We start from the raw sequence: 18,780 nt of genomic DNA, 5'->3' as shown, positions 1-18,780 counted from the left end.
GGAATAGCCCGGGAAGAATTTCTTTATTACGATTTCTCGAAATACTACCCTCTTCACGTCTCGTTCCATTCGGGCGTGTTTTAAATGCAAAACATCGCTTTTCACGAGCAACGCCATTTAGCGTTGAAACGCGCTCATTAAAGTGGGGAGATCTTTTTCTGTCTTTCATTGTCGTGAACCAGTGATTACACTAACTTTCGGAAATCAAGGAAGCATTTACTTTGTTCTTTCTTTTGAATATCAAGGAATCAGTTTCATTTTAGAGGACATTGTACGTGTCGTTACTTATTAATTTATTCGTTAATGAAATTGTTAATGAATTATTTTTTTCTTAAAGATAATCTGTTAAAAACAGATACTTTTTTACAAGTTTCTATTATAAGAAAAATATAAAGAAGAAAGATATTTGATAAAATTAAAGAAAAAAGAGAAGGAAAATTATATTTTTCAATTTTAATAAAATAGAGTTGCAATTTTTCAAAGAGGAAAATTACAAAAATTCGTTTTTTCCTTTTATCTTTCAAATTTTCTTGTAATGTGTGCTTTCATGATACTTCGTTCTAAATTTCTTTAACGAATTTCATTAACGAATTTCATTAAGTGAGATAAATTGTCCTCATAAATAATTTTTTCAAATCTTTTTCATCTTGAGGACTGTTATTTTGCATAAATATATAAAAATTTGATCGATTATCATATTTTACACGACATTCAACATTTATTAAAGCAGATGTATAAATAATAACATAAGAAATAAATAATAAAAACTCGTTTCATAAATTTCGAAGATAACAAAATTACTCACGCTCCAAAACTTTTGGAGCTTAAACATCGTATATCATCGTTCCTCGTTATAAATACAATTTTTGTTGTTCAGCTTATTTATGGCCAGTTGCATTGCTAGACGGAACTGCGTGTAAATCTAAGCCACGTAGCACCTCCGGTTGCGCGAATCGAGCAAACGCTTCCGTTGGATTCGTGCCAGTTATCCGTCGAAAGTCGCGATTTAGAGGGTGGGGACATGGCCTCGAGTTTTCCTTTCTGCGAACAGTTCTTTGTGCCCTTGGGGACCTCATCGACTCGGTTACAGCGGCATTCGTGTCCCGGAAGTAGGCAATTCGACATGTTTGCCTGGTTGAGCATCCTATAGTCATATTCGCAAATAATAACACCGAGTTTTGATTTAAAATTTCTTTATTTCTTTCTTTTCTCTTCATCCCATTTGTTAATATCAATCTAAAACGATTTAAGGGAAAGAAGAGTTTTAGAAATTTATTTTTATTTTATTTTTTTATGGATCGTATATATTAGATTGTTGCTAATAGATCTTCTTTCAAGATCTTTTTTCAAGATCTTCTTTCAAAATCTTAAAATTGTCGATAAGGAGAGGAACCCTCGATTAATTTCGTCTTTATATCATTTTGTTTAGAATATTTCTATCTTCATTTTTATCTTATAATTGCTATTTGTTCGTTTTGCATATTAGTTTTGGATCATGTAGAGTAATTGTAATGGTAGTAAACATTTTTATAAAAATACGTATCACATATTAAAGTGTTAATAGACATTGATATGCACATCATCGCAGATCTAATCTGATTATACTATTTTATTATAAAAAGAAACGAAATTCAAATGGTTTTATATTCTTAGCTGATGGTACGTAGTTCTCTTTCATTTGTGAAATGAAAATTTAATTTCCATTCCTTGGATAAAATATATAAGGGAGTGGCAAGAAAAATGAAGACTAGTCATGAAAGAATATCATAATGTATGCCAATACTAATATTTTTAAGAAAATAATTTTAAATTTGAATATATTACAAATTAAATGTTAAAATAATTTTATATTTTAAAAAATTATAAAAATTTTATTATTATTATTATTATTTGATAAAATATATTAAAGATTACTTTCTTAAATAGTTAAAATGAAAAATGGATAGTTGAAATTACATCCAATAATAAAAATATTATAAATCAAAGTTATATCATTTCTAGTCTTTATAAAAAATTAATTTTTTAAAAAAATAAATCTTTATTCGATTTTTTTTAAAAAATATTTTTCTTTTATAGATTTCTAAAAACAATATAATCATAAATAGAAAGTATGACTTAAATAAAGGGAGCAAAAATACCACAGCATAAATAAATTATGGAAAAATTCTTAGATTAGTTCAATTGGATAATTGTATAAATTTTTATCATCTATTGATCCCTAATATTTCCATATAACATATATAAAAAGTTTTTCAATTTATGAAATCAAATGCAATTCCGATAGCAAACTCTACCATGAATAATAAAAGGACGAATAAAGAGATTGTGTAAAAATAATTCTACGTAGACGCACCACCTACACCCGTGTCTCACCCATAATTTTTATTTTCCTCTCTACTCAGAATCGCCCTGTTCTCTCGTTTGCACCCTCCCATATTTGCCCCGTTCCGTGTGCTCGTTGTGTTTGTCGAACGCAACACCGACCGTGTACAAAAGCCTCGTGCACCAATCACAAGACAAAACATCGTTTCTTCTCTCCACCAATATTCTATCCTCGAACAATTTTCGTAGATAGACGGATGGTTCTCTACGAACCGCGAATATCATTCCTCGCGTTATTGACGCGACAGAATCCGTCCAGCTTTTCAATTATTCTCTCGTCCAATGGAGACACCGAAACGTTGAGAATCGATTTATCGAGCTTTGAACCGAAATAGTTCCACGTAAAATAATATCCCACACCGTTGATAATTTTCCCCCTCGTTGGGCTATCTTGATGAATTTCTAGATTATTAATATACGTTGGCAGTATGTATAGAGTATTCAAATTTATGAGACACACCATCGAAAGATTCTAGAGAAAAATAAATATGAAAATTAATGTACAAAAATATTGGTTAAGGCTTATTTATTAAGTTAGAAGCAATTTAAATTGAGAAAAAATAGAATGACACATGATGTGACAAACATGAAACTGTTCTTATTTTATGTAAATCTCGTTTTACCTAATTTAAATTGTTCATAAATAAGTCTTAACTGAATTATTGACTATAAATTATATATATAAGATTATAAAGTCTTAATTTTATAAATAAGTCTTAACGTTTCTATCAAATTTTGTGTTTGTTTGTAGATTCAATTCTATGCCATGAATATATTAATACACTGTATACATTAAGTGTATGTTAATAATATAGAATTCATGGAGATAATTCAATGGGGGGAGAATTATCAATGTATACGTGTTTAGCAACACAACAGATGTACTTTGTTCCAAGATTAAACCGTTTTCTGGATACAACGTGAAATGGAGGGAAAGAGAACAATATCTAAGACAGTGTTTCCCAACCTTTTTTTGAGATACGATCCCTTTCATAATAAACGGATATCGATTCTTTTCCTTTTATAAATGTATTTCTTTAAAAATTTAAATATTAATAATTTAAAAATTATCATTACTAATTTATTTCTTATTTATTTTTTCATGTAATTATATCAAAGTAAATAAGTATTGAAAATTTTTTATTACTACATTTTCCATATAAATAAATTCCAAGTAAAAATAACTGTTGCAACCCCTTTGTGGGTCGCGACCCAGAGGTTGAGAATCCATGGTCTAGGTCCTAGACTTTAGGACGATCACCGATGAAAAACCTTCAGAAAAATCGATCGTTCTCTCCCTAACTCCTGTCTCCAGGGGTTGATTCAGAAAACCCTCTCAAGCGTCCTTCGAGACTATCCTTATTTTAGTCCCGTTCACCCTCGAAATAGTTAACGAGATTCATCGTGACAAACCAACTAATGGTTTTTTGTAACAATATAAGAAAAAAAAAAAGAAAAAGAAAAAAATAAAAAAAACTCGCAGCATAGAATTAGAATGCGAATCCATATTTGATCAAATCTATTGGACAATCACTTTCAACATAGTGTTTGCAAGAAACAATGCTCGAGAATTTATTCCCGATTTTTCGTTAGTGAATCCTGTGTTAAAAATAATTCTCGAGACTAAGTCTCGTAAATTTTACTCTCAAGTATTACTCTCTTTACTCTCGCTTTCACAAATCGATACGCACTTTTACACGCGCGTCACGCGTAGAAAATGCTTCCGTTCCGTTTCGTCTCATTCCATATCGTTGCTAATCTCTGAATTTTCCTCTTTCTCTCTTTCTCTCTCTTTCCTCTCTTCGTGTGTTAAGCTGGCACAAAAAGCGTCGAGGCCTCTTATCGCATTTTCTTCTTTTTCTCTCCCTCCCCTCCCCTCCCCTCCTCTTTTCCTTCTCTCTCTCTTTCTTCCACACGGCGGGAAATAATGTTCTTTGACGCGAGTCTCGCGAGTTCCGCTTTTCCTAGCGAGAAACAAGGTGCACCGAGGGGAATTCCTTTGAGCGTTTTATCGAAAGAGAAGGTACGACAGGGCTGCTCACTCGTCTTTCTCGGTCGATCTCGTTGCTTGATATTCGTTTTCCGTGTTCCAACGTTAAGAATCCCGCTTGATTTTACGGGTTCGGTGTTTATCTCGGGGAAAATTCGATGAAAAGCCCTTTGACGAGAGGCGGTGGTCGATGTTTCCGCGCCGTTTTTCCAAAACTTTTCCAAGCGAGCATTATTGTTTTCTTTGTTCCGCTGCGATGCTTCGCGTCGACACCGATGATGCTTGAAAGTTTCGCGAATCTGGGACAATACGATTACGTCACGTCTGTTCAGATGATTGATATATTTTATGAAATTTTACGAGCGAGATGTTGGATAATTAAAGAGATAAGATTTGTGATGAGACTTAAAGTAATAATAGGGATAATTAGGGAGCTAAGATTTCTGATAATTACGAGTTTGTGAAAAAGATTTGTTTTATTCGATATCTTTTTCATGTGGGTGATTCGTCGAGGAAAGAACAATGAAATATAAATATTGAAGAATTATTATCATTTCATCTGAGATTAAAAATAATAGTTTATTGGATATTAATAGTTAATAGGATATTGAGTATCGTATAAATTTCTTTCCAATCTTTATAAAATTATAGAATCTAGCAGTAAATGAAAAAATCCTTCAAATTTCACAATCGTGCAGTCAAAAAAAAAAAAAACAGAATTTAACGACACGAGTATAAGTCGAAGAAAAATTTCAAATAAAATAATGCACAACCCCGACATTTGTCTTCGACGCACTGATCCCACATCACTTTTCAAAATTTATTTATATCCGCAAAGGAAAATACCAGTAAAAAACAAATCAAAAAAAAAAAAAAAAGAAAAGCAAGATCGCTTGACCTACGGCTCCTTGTATAGTCGAGTGTTAAACCGTGCGCGTTGCGCAAATAGGTTGCCGTGCTCATTAAGTATACGAGGTAGAAAAACCGTTCGTGGCCTTCCATATATGCACGTTAGAGTTAGGGGACCCCCTATCGGGGTGGTTGTACTATTGATTTTTTTCGCCCTGTCCCGTTGAATTATCGAGAGTCCTCCTCTCGTGCGGGCGATCCTGCTGGCACATTGTGCCGTCCTAGCGCAACCAAGCTGGAATCACGCGTGTTAAGGAGCGGCCCCGATAAAGGACCCCGTGATCCGCGATAACATCCCGCGCACGATTTTACCTTTACCTCGCACCCTTTAAACCCTTTGCACGCGTATCTCTCGATTCGAAAGAAAGAACGGTGTGTCGCGCTTTTAGAATTTTATAAAATATAGAAAAACTCCCTTCGAAGTAGAAAGGAAGCTTTCATTTACACTCGATCCGTTTCATAATAGTTCCGACGCGATACTTCCAATTAGACTGTCGACTCGATCGAGTGGCGCGAGCTTACGCGGAAAATTAACGAATATTCACCGGCATTTTCCATACCGTCGACGACGGTACCAATTACGATTATTGATTGAGAGTTGTCGCGGCACTCTGAAATCGCGAGAGAGCCGAGTCACCGAGGGGGTCTCTGTATCGGAAACGCGTGAAATAATAATTCGACCGAGATGTTAGGTGTAATTGTTGCTTCGTGTATGAAAGAGAGAGAGAGAGAGAGAGAGAGAAGGGGAGGATGTGTAACGAGGAGGAACGTGCTCTTTGGTTCTGTCGAGACGAGGACGCACCGTACCTCTTGTTCTCATTGCTTCGCAGCCACTGTTGTTGCGTGTATGGCATTACATCGAGCCCAGGATGCAGTTTAATCGTAATAACGGGCGGAGGTGTAGCGCTGCGTTAGATTAATCGAGCGAGTCGGCCACGTATAGCGTATGGCATTTCTCACCTGCCCTTTTTTTCACTCCCGTTCTCCGCGCTCTCTTTTCTCTTCTGCGGCGTTGTCTGTTGAGTGTTATGCGGCTTTTGAGCTACGAAGAATCGTAGGTAGTCGTGGCATGAAGCGAATTGTACTCGTTCCTTGTGTCTTGAACGACTAGTTTTATGATTGTTTTTTTTTTCATTATAAGAATGGATATCATAGCTTCTAGAGTCTAGTAATAATTTTAATCATGCCATTCGTATTGATATTATTTTCGATAAAATTCTGGATCCTAAAATTCTTATTAAAGATTCGTCATCGTTTTTATTTAATGCAATAATTTAATGCAATAATTTCAAAGCTTGAATTTAACAAATTCGAGTTCGATTTGTCGATTATTGCGACTGTTAGATTTCTCGGTACTGCTAATGCCGAATGAAATTTGTATATGTGAGAAGGGTATTCGCTTGATCGAGTTGGGGAACACGTTGGTTTCTTTGTGGATTGGTATGTGGTTAGATGGAGGGATGTAGGAGCATTGAAACTATATTCAATGCAAATTGTATTGTGTTCGGCTAACTGTGCGTCGAATGTAATGGAAGGCTTTTTTAGTAATTGAAATGTAGATATTGAGACGTTGGTATATTATGTATATACGTTTCTCATGTAATTGAAATTTAAATTAGAGAAATCGATCGATCGAACGATCAATTTTGAATAGAGTTTATTTCCTTTCTCTTCTCTCGTTTAATCTATATATATATTATTGAAATTATTAAATATATGTCTAATAACATTTAAAAAAAAAACTATCTGTATTGTAAAAAAGGTTTAGTTTTTTACTTAAGATGACCTTCGTATCTCGATAACAAAAAAAACTAATTATCATATAATACGCCCCCTTAATGCCATTTATATATCTTTGATACATTTTTCACGTATCAAACAGTTTACAATTTAAGACGTCAGAATTAAATATTTCATTTTCTTTCACAACTACGATATCAAAAAGATTTTTTAGACTTCAAAATTAAAAATCATAAATTAATCGAGAGAAAAGAAAAAATTAATTAAATGTATACGATATATAATTTAATTATATCATAACCTTCCATCATTGGATACTTCAAATTAATAATAATAATCATCGAGTTTCTCATTCGAATTTTTCCCATCCCGACATCCCTCTCATCGCACATCCAATCCCTGTCCGAGTTTTTAATGAAACCCCCTCTTTCCGTCTCCCCGTTTCGTGTTTACATTAAGCGCCTCTCCTTTATTATTCGTCTGTCTGGAGGATTCGTGGTCGATATTCTAAATGCATTTTTCCAAGAGCGCGTCGGTGATCACCGTCACAACAACTTGGAAATCTCGGAAAGGGGTGGTGAGCTCGGAGGGGGCGAGGGTCGAGCCGCGATCCCGCGCTCGACGAGTGGGTGCTCGACAGGGTGGAGTGAACGGTACAATTTCATCGACGGCTCGGGCAATAATCTCGCCGACAATGCGGCCGCACCGGAGTCAGGAACGAGTCAGCTGGCATCTTCGATCCGTCCTCGACTCGGCTACGACAGACCCGGTGCCGGCTCGATGTGTGCTTTCAAACCGTTTCGAAACGATCCTTCTCGAGCACAATTGGCCGTGGCTAGAAAGATTTCGATAATACACGTCGCTTACACGATAACGATTTCTTCTCTTTCTCTCTCTCTCTCTCTTTCTTCGATCGTTTTATTCGATTGCAAGAAATGGAAAAGTTGCGAATGGATTTATCATCCCTTGATTTCGAGATCTTTAACGTGATATTTTTTGATGAAATTAATTAAATTAATTTTTTTTTAAGAATATAATAGATTGCGCGAGAAAGAAAATACGCGGATACAAATTTAATGTTCTTCAATTCTTCGGATTTAACTCGAGATAAAATAATTTTTTTCCAGCTAGATTTTTGCATGAACAATATTGTATCGGAGGGGATATCTTCGTCGTGGATGGGAAAGGACTTAAACGAGGCATGATTAAACTAAAATACGGCGGGGAGGACAATTAATTATAATTTTAAAACCATCGACCGTCGTTCAACTTCCATTAAGATTATAAAGGAAAACGGTAGCTTGTTTCGTACATCTGCGGGTTGGTCCCTCGAAACTTTGCAAGGTGTGGAGATTTTATCGGGTTGTTACCATTTTGGTTTAATGTTGGCTTAACGAGTCGAGCGTTCATAATTAATTAATACAGGCTGGGTCATCTGATATTATCATCCTAATTTACATTAATGTTATTATTAATGGAGAAATTAAATTAAATTGTACGAGTTTACGGGTAATCTGGAATAGATTAGACGAAATTTTTCTATTATACCTGAGAAAACTTTTAGGATCGGTGTTAAATCTTTCACGAATCGAATGATTGATCTCGATCATCATTTTCAAACAAACATAAATTCTATCTCAATAACACGATAACACAAATATCTCCTCTAAAAATTCCCAAGAACCGAAGAATTTTCTTGGAAAAAATTAAGAATAGGACACGTATCTAAGAAGAAAAGAAAGAAAGAAAGAAAAAAAAAGGAAATTGTACGTTCCTCGACGCTCTCCTCGTCCATATCACAAAAATTTGCCCGTCTACTCGAACGTAAATGTCCGCCACTCCAAATTTCCTCGTTCCACGATTTATTCCTCCGGCACCCATTCATATTTCCCTCCCCCTCCATTTTCAAAGCTCCGTTTTTCCCGTTGAAAGCGTCACCGGGGCGCGTTAAATACCATAGAGGACGAGCCGACGATGAAACCCACGACGGCGATGAAGGCACACACCAGGCATTAGCCGGCGAGCATCGCCAAGCTGATGACACCTCATCACGCGATCCGTTCTCTTTCACCCGTTCACGCACGTGCCTCGATTCTGTCGGCGTTCCCTGGCTATCAATCTTCGCGCTAAACATATGCTCGAAATCATACGCGTTCCTTAACCCTTTGCTGGATGGATGGGTGTGTAGTCGTCCGATTTCTGGCATTCTAGAACCGCATGTCTGATCGTTCGAACACGCGGAATGTTCCGATACCATCGGCTCGCATGCTCAATTTTAAAGAGCGGTATATGATCGATCTTGATTTGAATCTTGCGGCGGAAATTTGCCTCGAAAATTCTTATTTTCCTTGTTTTTTTTTTCAGGAAATAATCTTCTTGGTGAATAGAGTTATCGAACGTAACTTTTAAATTAAACTTAGTTTTCTTTTCTCATCAATTTTGTTTCTGTACAAAAGAGATCTTTCAAAGATGTGGCACGGATGTATCTTGTATATAAAATAGGACACGTATCTAGAGGAATGATTAATTGGAATTTTATCGAGCTTTAAAGTAGATGTATCCATATCAAGTTTAAAATACCATGAGTGAAAAAAAAATATATAATAACCTTGTAAAATACCATAACCTTGTTGTTGCAGGAAAATAAAATAACCTTCTTGCAAAATATCATAACCTTGTTATTTAAAAAAACAGGTTGTATATTCTTTGATATTTAAAGAAAAAATTTAGTCGTATTGATTTAACATGAATAACTTCAAACGAGATTTATCGTTCGTGTTCTTTAAGCGTAGTCAATTATTACTCATTTAGAAATAATTTATTTATTACTCGTGTAGAATTACTTTCATTTTTTTTTCTTTTTATACATATTACACCATAAATAATTCTATTAAATATAGATATTTATTTTTTGTATCGATAAAAATTGCTTCCATGTATATGAAAATCTTCTGAAGTTTTGTAAAAAGATGATCGTTTTCTTCAACGATAGATCTTTTCATCTCTACAATGGGATTCATTTTATCCATCAAAAACTCGGTTTACGAATTATTAAATATCTAAAAAATGATATTTTGTTCGTATTCTTTAATACTCTTCTATCAAAGAAAATCCTACATCTCCGTTATTCGATTGAATCTAAAAATAACAATTATTAAAAAAAGTAAAATTTCATGATCGAAGGGAAATATTATCCAGAATTATTATATATTATTTCTCAACCACCGAACAATTCAATTTACAAAGGGTTTGTGTTCTGACCAAACCAATCGTATTCGTCGGCCATTACGTCTCCTCCGTGCAAGCTGTATCGAGGATAGGGCGTATAACAGCAATTTCACCATTGTAATAAACGCGTTGACAATGGGCCTGCTCGATGTACAGAGGCCCAGCTGGCCCCCTCCCGATTTTTACCGCTTGTTTGCCACCTTCGAGCATACCCGGTCCATATTACAGGCTACAGGGATATAGAGACACGAAGAATGCTATAGCATGCCCCTCTCCCTCTCTTTATACACGACTGGTAACACATGTTGCATGGAGTGTGTCCCATTGTCTCGTGGCTGTTCTCGTGCCGCACACCGGGTGACGGACGAGCAAACGAAGGACTTTTTGATCGTATGTCCGTCTGGACACGAGAGATTTTTTCGATGGATCGGCACGTTCCATTCTTCGCTTCGTTCTTGGTATCCATTACGCGGAAATTATTCCCAGTCCAACTCTTGTGGAGCCGGTTTTTCAATATTTCGTATATCTATTTGATTCTACTTAGAGAATTCATTATGAGAAAAGTTTTCTGCGATAACGATTTCTTTTTATTTTCAATGTGATTCGTTTAGAGAAGAATGCAAGATTGTTCAGGATATTGTTTTTTGTATTTAAAGATTGGCTTCACTTTTCCGTGAAATTTTTTTTGATTCATTTAAAGATTCTTTTATACACTGTAAATATTTCGGAGCCCAGAATCACTGAACAAAATTTTAAAGCGTAGTAAAGGGCACATTATGTCACACAGAAATCCCCATAGAATATCACAGGCCATTAATTCAAGCTTAAAATCGGCAACGAGCGTAATAACCGCAAAATATAATCCGCACACAACCCGAATACCATATTTTATCTCAAAGTAACGAAGTAATGAATTAATCGTTGGTTAATCGTTTCATAGGCGCAGTGACGCGCTCATTATCCAATACAAACGGACGAATGAATCACGTCAAAGTGATTTCCCTGTCTGACGTCACGTTAGAAAGGCTCGAGTTAAAAACGGTCGAGATAAACTCGATGAAAAATCACGATCGTTACGAGGCCGCGTATCGACACGAATTTCCATATTTTTCCGTGAAACGCGATAATTATCTCTTTCTTTCTCACTCTCTCTCTCTCTTTCTGGGCGCAAGATTCGCGACCCAGTTCCGATTTGAACGAGGAAACCGAATACGTGGAGGTATCCATTCGCGTGGTTGACGAGGAGACAGGAAGGAAGGGTTGAAAGAAACAGGGTCGAAAGGAGAAAAAAAAAGGGTGTAGCACGTGGTATTTGCAGACTGCAATATCGCGTAATGGAATCGATGTTGCGAACAAATTGCGAAATGGGTGGACAAAGGGTGAAGGAAATAGCCTGCGAAATGCATGCGAGTTAATTAACCTCTTTGCCCTAATTACCTCCTCCTCCTCCACCTCGATAGGTGGGAGCATGGCCATTGGTTGGGGGCCATTCCACGATGTTATATACCACGATGATCGTGGTTTTCCTGGCAACGCGCGGTTGACATTCACGACGATGTGACGACAATCTAAAGTGACCGGAATAGACGAAGAGGGAGAGGGAGAAGGGTAAAGCGTCACCGGAAGAACGAGGGAAATAAATAAAACATGAAGTATTTTCGAAGGGACAAGCGTTAAAGGTTACCACCTCCTCCTTCTATTGGGAGGATGAGAAGTGTAAAATGATATTGCCACTTTTGTATTCTTTGCTGGCTCACGTTGGAAGTTTATTAATGGTATTGTATGCGGGATGATAAAGGAAAAGGGGGGAAGTACTCGACAAATATGAGGGAGAGAAATCTTAAGGAATTGATATTTTCAATGTCGTAAGTGATTTTTCGATGAGAGAAATGGGAAAATATTACTAGATACAGGTACTTTTGTGTTATTTGATCGAGTCATGCTGGAATTGATGCTGTCACACATGTGTAGTGATGAAGAAGAAAAGGAATTTTAAAGAATTAATATTTTTTGAGAAATGTAGAATATTTGATGCTATTGCTATTTTTGTTGAATTTAATTAGATAGTTTAATTTATTAGATAGAATTTTCACACGAATAAGGAATTGTGCATATGATGGATACTTGAATTGGAAAAATTCATATTCCAAAATTTATGCATAAAATTAGGAATCGTTGAATTTCTTGTAACATCTTTTATTTCGAGGCGCAAAGATTTCTGCTCTCATTCTTTTAATCAATTTTCCTTTTTTCTTTTTTACGTCGTCGCACCGTTAAATAGGACTATTAAAAGTTTTAAACTGTTCGCGCTTTAAAGTGCAAAACTATGAAACTTCTTGTTAAGTAGTATATTTAAGACAGAAAAAGAAACGAAGAGAACTAGTTTCATCGTTCCTTTTATGCATGGAAAGCGGAAATAGACTTTTGTGGCGAACATTTAGATTATGGTGTCCATAAAATTGAATATCTCTTCTTTACTTAGAAAGAAAGTATAATAATTTCCTTCTTTGATATTATTATCAAATAAAATCCTTGAATTTTGTATAGAATTTTTTACGAATCTATGCAGGAAATCGCATAATCGAATCGTTTCTTATCACATAGTTAATATGCTATTAATATTTAATATGTAATTAATATCGAGTTAAACGTTCCGTGATTTCAATCTGCCTTTAAAAGTCGATCGTTCGTGAAAAGGATCATTTTCATGGATTTCCACAGGGATGCTACTTGATTTTACGAGGAGCCATGCAACACGTGTCGATGACACGATTTCAATTTGCATTTATCTTCGCCGTGGATTATTTCTGATTTATACGAGTTCAATTTAAGGAAAAATTTATGGAAAAGAATCCTTTTTATCATATTTTCATTATGAAAGATCCGTTTTATTTCGATAACTCGATTTCTATTTAATTTGAATTTATAAACAAATTCAATTGGATTCGTAAAAATTTTTGCGAATTTCATTTTGAATTATTATAGTGAATATAATAATTCAATAAATTTTATCTGATTAATAATATAAATGTCTGCTTTGTGTAAAATTTTGTTTTTATTTATTTATTTCAACTTGTTTTCTGAAAAAAGAAAACAGCAAAAAGGAATTTGATTTTGCGTAATAATTTTTCAATAAAAAAAAAATATGTAACATTTCAATGTGATAATAATATATAAAAATCGGATAAAAATTGCAGATCATTATATTTTTACCGGGTCATTAATTTTATTCAACATCAGTAAAACGTTAATCCTATTTAATGATTTAGCTTGCCAATATTCCTTCCACGATTGGTAGTCAAGGATATCGCAATTATTACCTCATCGATAAATCCCTTTAATTCATTCACCATACGAAACAATAAATCCTCGAGGGCACGGTTAGGGTCCCGGACACACTATGCTAGCTATGAATCCGACTCAACAAATCAATTCTATTATCAGGCAAACGAGCCACAATGACAAACCCTTCGCACCATTGTCAATTTCACCAGTAATCGACAAAGTGCCTCTCAATTCCACCAATCAGTTCAACCACCCTACTCATCTCTAAACTCGACCAGTACTTTCTCAACTTTTATGAACCCGAAGATGTCCTATCATTCAATATCCCAATTTCTACGTCGACTTTACGTATGCAATGGGCTGATGGATCTTGCGATAGAGATTCGTTATTGAATCTAGAGATATTAATTAACTTGATAATTTTTCAAAAAAAGAACGATACGAATTTTTGAAAATTTTATCTCAATTAAAACGATAAAGAGATATATTGTGATTATATTGCATCAGTGTGAGATTCATGAAAGATTCTTTGATAAGAGATTTGAGTAATGTTATTTACAGTTTTGAGAATCAAGATCTTTCGGATGTGAGTCACGTCTTTGAGGAAAATTTCGTTTCGATATTACGTCAATATTGCAAGTAACTGCATCAGTGTTCAAGTGACATATTGATATCGGTGCATGCTTGATAACGTGTTATTTATATAGAGATAATTTACAAGTGCTCGTGTTCCACATTATTGTTGATATATCAGGTGGAATTTAATTGAACGATTAAAAAATATTACATCATTATTTTTCGATACGAACAAAATGAATGAAATAGAAACAGAAATCTTAATTTGAAAATGTAAAAGAAAAAATAGAAGTAAGAAATGATTAAATTTTAACTCGAAGGTATTATGCTACAGTGATTGTGATTCTTTATCACAAACATTTTTAATAGTGAGTAGAGTATCTTAAGAGAAGATATTTTAATAAATAAAATATCGAAAATATCAAAGTTGTTCAAAGTTTCAAGCTTTAAAAAAAGATTATTAATAACACATAAGGATGAATTTAAAATTTAGATTAAATTACAATCTGTCTACATCAAATCAAAACTATAATCCATACCAGAACAATGACTAATAAGATAGATTTACAATCAAGGATTGAGATCATTAATGCACCAACGATCCTCAATTTTAATTCTCATATTAATAACTATCGTTTCGTTTAGTATAAAACTTAAAATTCATCATCATTCAACAGAGAAATAAATTCAGCTCAACATATAATAATATCAACCTAATAATATATCTAATGGATATTGATTTACATATCAAACTTTGGAATTTCACCGTCAATTCAATCGAAAATTCAACAATATCAAAAATATTAAATATTCAATGATAAAGTATCAAGAAAGAAAAATTAAATTTACAGATCAGACAAAGTATGCCTCTAATAAGGCAAAGATTAATTTACGACATCCATTTCTCGTCACAACAATGAATCACCATCCACTTTTACCCGAAAAACATCCTCGTTAGCGTCGACAAATCCCCCTAATGAATTCCACGCGCGAAACCACATGTCCACCAAAGCTCGGGCTCCCAGAAACCCAGCTACGATCCTGATCGAGAGTCGATTCTATTGTAAGGTGAGGAGGCCAACGGCGTACATACACCGGGTGGCCCGATGGATTATTCATGCGAACGGTAAACAGCACACACGCACACGTTGAGGGGAACAAGGAATGTAGTTACTAATAGGAAAGATACGGGGCCTAATATTAATTTCTGGGACCAACGGGATCGCATCTGGCCACCACGTGCTCCGCCAACCTTCACCCCTGTCCGAATAGCGAATTCTTTCGGGTAGGATGGCGGCCGTTTCGTTAATGGGCGGTCGTATATCCGTGTCCAGAACAATATACAGAGTTTTCTTCCTTTTCTGAACCAGCCAGCACGTGTTTATCGGGGCCATTGGACGAAACGTGCCTCGAATTTGCTGATCCTCTTTAATACATTGCTCCCAAGCCCCGGCTGGTCGTCGGAAGAGAAGTTTATCGGATACGTGTCGCTTAGAGAGAAGTTCGAGAGGAGACGAGATTACAACCAATTGTAGGGATTTGGTGAAATTGCATTGGAGATATTTTAAGCGAGAAATGATCTTTTGTTATCGTTATCCATTCGAAGAGAGGAGGTTTAATCGAGTATGAGATTTGGTATAAGTTTTTTTTTTTTTCTTTTTTTTGATATGGTTTTTGGGTTAATATTTGCGTTAAATTTTATGATTTGAATTAGGAATCCAAAAGTTTGGATTTGAATTAAGAATTATTTAATAGTTCCTTCTTTAAGCGATAAAGTAACATTGGAGATGATATTTTTGAAAAGATGAAAAGGTATTTTGATTTTTTTATATATTACAAGAAAAGGTTTAGCGTGATTTAATATGAGTTTTTCGGAAGGTAATGTAAGTTTTTGTAAGCATTTTGTATTATTATATAGATACTATATACTGTTTTACATTTTAGAATAAGTTTTAAAGTTGTTTTCACTTTATATGAAACATTTGAGGGATTTGTTATAATTTTATAAAGAAATTTTTTTATATAAATAATATAAATAATATAAATAAATATAAATAATATAATAATATATTTTTTATTAAAATATTTTTTTTCACGTTCTATAAAATTGGGTTATTTATAACCAAATTTAATTAAATTTATAAAAAATTGTGTACTTCATTATACAACCGTTCGTTAAGTTAAATGTTGAATATTTTTAAAAATAAAAATTCGGGCGAAAGAAATTCGTGGATAAAATTTCGCTTGAACCGTCAACGTCCCAATTTACAGAGGATTAAAAGTACAAATATATATGTATTTTCATAAAATTCACATCTCTGTATTAACATTGCAACTAAATATGCTTAAATTTATTATATTTTTTCCATCAATAATTTTTCCAAAATTGATATTTACTTCATTTAACAAAAAAGTATGATTATAGTTAATTATTTTTTTCTAATTTCAATTATTATTATTTATACTCATTATTACAAGTCTATTAAAAAAATATATATGCATCATATATTTTGTAAAGAAATCTTTTAAAAGATGTCTAGATTAGTTATAGTAAGAGCATATATTATAAAATTATTCGACATTAAAGGGCAAATAGATGTGTATACTATAGCATCTTGTAAAAGAAATAACATAGGAAGGAAACACTTAAAACCCTTTCCTCGTTAAAAGCATTAAGGAGGCGAAAATTGATTTAATGCGTTTCCTGTTTATCTAATATTATTAGTTAATAAACAAAGTAAATTATTACTTTGTATCCAAATAAAATATTTGCAACTACATTTATTATTCATTTTTACAATTTGTATGTTATCGATATTTATAAATTAATCGTGTATTTTGATGCTTTCATCGAAGAAATTTTAATTTTTACATATTACACTATGTTTCAATTAAATTTAATTAATTTCTGTAATAGAACAAGAAAATAATACACACGTTGCGTAATTATATTATTTAACGAACAGAATATGGGAAACTGGCATTGCAAAAGAGCGATTTTTGAAAGTACGATTTTTACCTGAAAATACAAAGAGAATTATTTTACCGTGAAAATTTTATTTTTTAATATTTTTTTATTGGGAAATTTTTATCGTGATTGAAGATAAATTTCGAAACAGATTATAAATTATAAAGAATCGTTTATAATTTATAATCTATAATTTGCTTATAAGAATTCTTGAAGAATTCTAAAAATTTCTATCTATTGAATACAAAAAAATTTGTTTTGATATTTTATTTTTTATTATTCGTTTATTATTTTCCACAGTCAAAAAGCACATTAAATAGAGTTCATAGAATTTAGATGAAACAGAGCACGAAGAGTTTGTTATCTAATCTTGGAGCATACTCCAGCTGCGACCATTTAAAAATATCCCTTCGTTCTTCTTTTCTTCTCTCCTCTCTAGTCTTGTAAGACTTTCAAATAAAAGGAAAAACAGATTAAAGGATTTCTCCCAAACGAAAGAAGACATACGAAAATTATGCCCACATTTTCACATTAGATGCTATTCATCAAGAAAAACATTTTTTTTTTAGATATCAATTAATCAAACTCATAAATCTAGAGTTTTGTATATAAAATTAAATTATTAAAAGCTTTCTGAAGAGAATGTATATTTAATTCTGTGAAATTTAATCATTTTTTATTATATTATATGAGTTCAATTTAAAAAAAATAACAAGAAAAAGAATTATACATATTTTTAGATATTTCAATTTAAATTTTTCAATTTTAGATTTTTGAGTTTCGATAGTTTCCATTAAAAAAAAAACCAATCATCATATTATGTTACATCCACATTTTCCATTACATTTAAAATATATTTAAAAAGAATTCAAATTTTCATAAATATAATCCATCCTTTATTTTATGAAGTTTTTTTTAAAAAGATTTAAATTTAAATCTTTCATTGTATATAGAAAGTCTCAATTCAAATGATTTCTGTCATTTTTACCTAATAACATAAAATAGAGTAATATATCTCGCTATTCAATTCAAAGATTAATCCTTTCATTAATCATTTGACAATAAGATTAGAATCGTCAACTCGAAAACTTAAAGAATTCTTTAAACCATAATAACTAACGACTCGCCACCACCAAGTATCATATCGCTTACCCACATTTTCACTGCGCACAACAAATTCAAAAATCCCAATAGATCTGGTGGAAAACTTGTTCCATTCCTTCGAAACTCTATACTCGCCTGCGTATGCGTGCACAAGTCGTTCTCTGTTTTTCGTAAACAAGCATCAGAGCGAATGCACACGCGACGCGGGGGTGCGTGTCGAGCGGGAGAAAGAGATCCAGTTTCCAACAAGCACACTTCCCTATAGTTTATCCCGTCCCCTCGCCTATTTGCTCCCTATTTTCTGGCCGGCGGCTCAAAGTTCCTCCGCGATGCATGCACGCGTGTACCGAGAGGAAAGTTGTTTGAAAGGACGCGAAAAATGGCGCGGTAAAAAGCCGGGGAGGACGGCCGAGTTTCCGTCTTCTCGTTTTATTATCCGGCCTACCCGCGTATTCCATCTTCCTTCGCCTTTATCTCCTTTTCTTCTTCTTCTTCTTCTTTTTCTCTCTTTCTCTCTCTCTCTTTCTCCTCCCTGTTCCCTGGTGATATCGTGTTTAACATTTTTTTACGTGTATTCAACTGGTTGCCGTTCAGAAGG

General features: G+C 33.8%; 1 protein-coding gene across 6 annotated transcripts in view; it reads left to right on the top strand.

Annotated features, from left to right (window-relative positions):
- LOC108004380 (tyrosine-protein kinase Src64B) overlaps positions 1 to 18,780 on the top strand; it is a 71,749-nt gene that overhangs the window by 3,888 nt on the left and 49,081 nt on the right. The window lies entirely within an intron of this gene.

The sequence above is a fragment of the Apis cerana genome, linkage group LG10, assembly GCF_029169275.1.
Source record: "Apis cerana isolate GH-2021 linkage group LG10, AcerK_1.0, whole genome shotgun sequence".
NCBI classification, from domain to species: Eukaryota; Metazoa; Arthropoda; class Insecta; order Hymenoptera; family Apidae; genus Apis; species Apis cerana.
The sequence above is the reverse complement of the archived record's forward strand: the minus strand, read 5'-3'. Positions and strand labels throughout refer to the sequence as shown.